This window comes from Pteropus vampyrus, unplaced genomic scaffold (assembly GCF_000151845.1).
Source record: "Pteropus vampyrus isolate Shadow unplaced genomic scaffold, Pvam_2.0 Scaffold237, whole genome shotgun sequence".
In the NCBI taxonomy this organism is placed as follows: Eukaryota; Metazoa; Chordata; class Mammalia; order Chiroptera; family Pteropodidae; genus Pteropus; species Pteropus vampyrus.
In genome coordinates this window covers 535,100-539,192 of record NW_011889018.1, presented here as the reverse complement: position 1 = coordinate 539,192, position 4,093 = coordinate 535,100, and the positions used below count along the sequence as shown (strand labels likewise).

Here is a 4,093-nt window from a genome sequence, read left to right as displayed (position 1 = left end):
ACTACCTCTGTCTGAAACACGAATGGACAGCAAAGATCATCAGACATTCGAGAAAAATTTCTAACATAAAAGACCGAGACCAAATCAAGCAAACAAAGAAAGGAATTTGGAAGAAACAGGCTCGATGCAGGAAGCAGAAGAAAACTTAAAAAATATTTCTGTAATTAGTAACCTTCAAGATTTTGAGAGATAGGAAGAAATCGAAATGACAATATGAAAGAGCTCTTTAAAAGAAAAGTATCAACACCGGGCAGTGTCTGTCGGCGATGGCCTCGACCTTGAAGAAGGCAAATGTGGCATTGACTTCTCAGGGGAAACGGATGAGTCTTAGGCCGGAGCTCACCAGAGCTCAGATGCAAGAAACCCAGCAAGCTTTCGAGCTCTTCGATGCTGACGGAACTGGGACTATAGATGTTAAGGAATTTAAGGTGGCAATGAGGACACTGGGCTTCGAACCCAAGAAAGAAGAGATCGAGAAAATGATACGTAAAATTGATAAGGAAGTGACAGGAAAAATGACTTTTTGACCATGATGACTCAGAAAAATGTCTGAGAAAGATACCAAAGAAGAAATCCGGAAAGCTTTCAAGCTCTTCGATGGTGATGAAACTGGAACAATTTCGTTCAAAAACCTACAACGTGTAGGCGAGGAGCTGGGCGAGAAGCTCGGTGAGGAGGAGCTGCAGGAAGTAACCGAAGAAGCTGATGGGGATGGAGACGTCAACGAGCAAGGGTTCCTGAGCGACGTGGAAAAGACCCGCCTTCATTCGGGTCATTCCACCCTTTCCTACCGCAGGCGACACGACGACGGTCGGTGCCTGCCACCGCGCAAAACCTGGTTTCTGAGAACACAAACTGCTTTTTTCCCCACTGATCTCCCTGTATAGCTGTAGTAATAGCCTCACATCTATGTTAGATTTTTGAAAGCAAGCTTTGCCAGGAAAGTTCTTTGTGAGGGGACCGGCTGGTTACTTTAGCTCCCCAAAGCAGAGCGAGAGCACATCAAAGGGTCTCAAAGCTTTCGCCCACCTGCCATTCTGCCTGTGTCTCCTCCCTCTCGTCGTGCACGCCCACATTCGTGCCACCACAGACGGACTTCTTAGACAAGCACATGCGCCTGGGTCGCCACAAGCAGCAGGTATCTCTTCGATGCTTCTGGTTTTAGTGGACACCTAAGTGCAGCATTCTCTTTAAAAAATACCCAGTGAACTCTCTCACTTACACTTGGATGTGCGTTTGAGCTATTCATTTTGTCTTAAAAATAAAGCCTTTCTTATTTTGCAAAAAAATAAAACTAAAAAATAAAAAGTATGATATCGGGAGAAAAGAAATTAATGTAAAAGTAAAAAATAAATTTGGATAAATCGCCCTAAAAGTAGATATTTGGAGAATAAGAGATAAAATGCAGGAAGCTTATAAAATTAATCCAGAAGATCCAGTATCTGAGTAATAAGTAACTCAAAAAGAAAAGAGAAACAAACTGAGGGAAAAAATTATCAAAGAAATACTATTAAGATATTTCCAAATTTAAAATAACATGAGTTTCCAGATTGAAAGAGCCCACCAAATGGCCAGGAAAAATAACTTGGAAAGTCCCTTTACCAAGTCACTTTACTGTAAAGTGTCAAGTAGCAGACTTTCGAGACAAAAGAAATATCCTAAACACTTCCAGAAAGAAAACGTAAACCAAAAGCAAAGGATGAGAATCAGAATAGCTTCAGACTTCTCTACAGCGGCTCTGTAATCAAACTAGAAAACTACGCAGAATGCCTTCAAAATTCAGAGAGAAAATTATTTGCTACCTAGAATTCTGTACTTAGCAAATCTGTCAGTCGAGAAGAGGTTAGCTGAAAGGCATTTGCATACATACTGGTTCATAAAAATCTATTTTACATGACTTCTCAATAAGTTACTAAAGGACATGCCTCAACAAAATAAGGAAGAAAACAAAGAAAAAAATGAAATCAGAAATTCTGTATGGGATCCAATACAGAATTGACAAGTAAAGGGAACTCCCAGGGTGGTGGTGGCGGTGGTGATGGTGATGATGGTGAAGCTGATGGTATGGTGATGATGATGATGATCATGATGATGATGATGATGATGGTAATGATGATGGTGATGATGGAGGAAAATCTCAGGAGGCCTGGAGAGACACCATCCAGACTGGAACAGAGCAGAGGCCTCCAGGAGCAATGTCTCCAAGAAGAAAAGTAAAACCAATAGATGCCCTAGATGTCTGAACCCATCAAGGAGAGATTTTCGTGTTTGTTGGAGAGTGTGGGCTCAATCTGTAAGAAGCAAATAAAAAATGAGCAACAGTTAATACTATTTAATTACAAAGTTCAAGGGGAAAAAAAGAAAGAAAATATACTCACCAATACTACGGATGATTTTATATACACATATACAAATATTTATATATAATATATACGCATAATTTATATATATAAAATTTATATATAAATTACATATATAATAAACATATACATAAAAAATCAGTTAAGCTATAGATGTTGATTTACTATCTACAGGATGTAGAGTGTATGACAGATAAGTCCTTGTTTTCTATATCTGGAGACTAAACAGCTATTTTAAAAACTCGGGAAATATTCAGAGTGGAAATAATTAACAACAACAAAAAAAGACAAGAGTTGAAAGCGGCAGTCTCCCTCCAGTGAGAAACTGGGGTGGAGAGAAGTTGGGGAGAACACGCAAGCCTCAAAGAACTGTTTGGCTTTTCTTAAGGTACATGTATTATTTTGATAAAAACAAACATTAAATCCAAAGAAAAAAACAGAAGAATATGAAGGGCAGAATGGAGGCGTGAGAGCCGACACACTGCACACACGGTGCCTGCAACGCACCTTACGAACGTGAACTCACTTCTACCCCCGCCCGCCCTACAAGGCGGGTGCTATCAGGGTGCTATGGCTACAGTCTCCATTTGTGGGCCAGGACTCGGCCTTAGAGGTTTAAGTGACTTGCCCCAGGTTGCACAGTCAGGAGGCAATGACAGCAGAATTTTAACCCACACAGCCCAGCTCCGGAGCCTGCATTTGTGGCGCTCGGCTACCCGGAGAAGAAGGGGCTGAGCAGGCAGCCGAGAAGGTCTGATAGCGGGGCCCTCGCCTCTGCACGGAGCCCCAGCAGCAGGACCACTGGCTTTCTGGGGACGGTCGGGTCTGTGCCCACAGACTGGCGGGCAGCTGTGGTTCCAGAATTCTCTGCCTTCCGCTTTCATGGATGGTTTCAACTGAGAGAAGTATCCAACATAATCTCTTAAAAGTCTTAACAGAGCACCCCCAGAACGTCTACAGAAAGGCAGGGTGCTGAAGGGTCGCATGAAAACGCACCCTCGTGAACTTACACAATGAAGCAGCGATTATAATGAGAACTAGGAGGAGAAAGCACTGTGTGGGTCTCAAGCGGGTCCGAGGATCAGAGTGACAGTTTTTTCTTAATGGTCACAAAAGTACGACACACCCACATGGAGTCTTAAGGAAATGAAGACTTAAATCAATCTTCCACATTTCTAAATTTGGAAGCTGTTGAGAGTCTGCCGATATGGATTCAAGCAGTGGAGGAGGCTCGGATAGAGCCTGGTTTCTGTGACACTTACTCCCATCACAGAAAGGACCCCCGCGGAGCACAAGGACACTGCGGAGTCTCGTCTGCTCGAGTGTCCTCCGTAAGCCACGCCGCGCGCTGTTTGCTAAACGGCGTTATTTCGGAAAGGGGCAGGTGCATCTGGAGTCAGGGTACAAGATGCCCATGTCACCGAGGGGCCCTCCAGTCTCCCAGCGGAGGCAGCTTCCCGTGCCGCGGAGTGGGCCCCACAGCAGGAGCACGGCCATCACCAACGTCTCGTCAACACACGTGTTGCTCTTCTTGGGGTCTTGGCCCGGGTCTGCAGACAGACGGCGGTGACAGAGGCAGAGATGCTCACAGTGCGACGAGCTTAGGAGCACGAGAGAGGAGTCCTACGGCCATCTGAACCCCCCACGTCAGGAAGAAGAACGTCACGTCACTGCCACCAGGCACCTGTGGGCCTGACCTTGATCTAATTTCTCCTGATGACAGTGCAGAGAGG

General features: G+C 44.4%; 1 pseudogene; it reads left to right on the top strand.

Annotated features, from left to right (window-relative positions):
- The first annotated feature begins 266 nt into the window (after positions 1-266).
- On the top strand, positions 267-3,695 carry LOC105301353 (annotated as a pseudogene).
- The last annotated feature ends 398 nt before the right edge of the window (positions 3,696-4,093 follow it).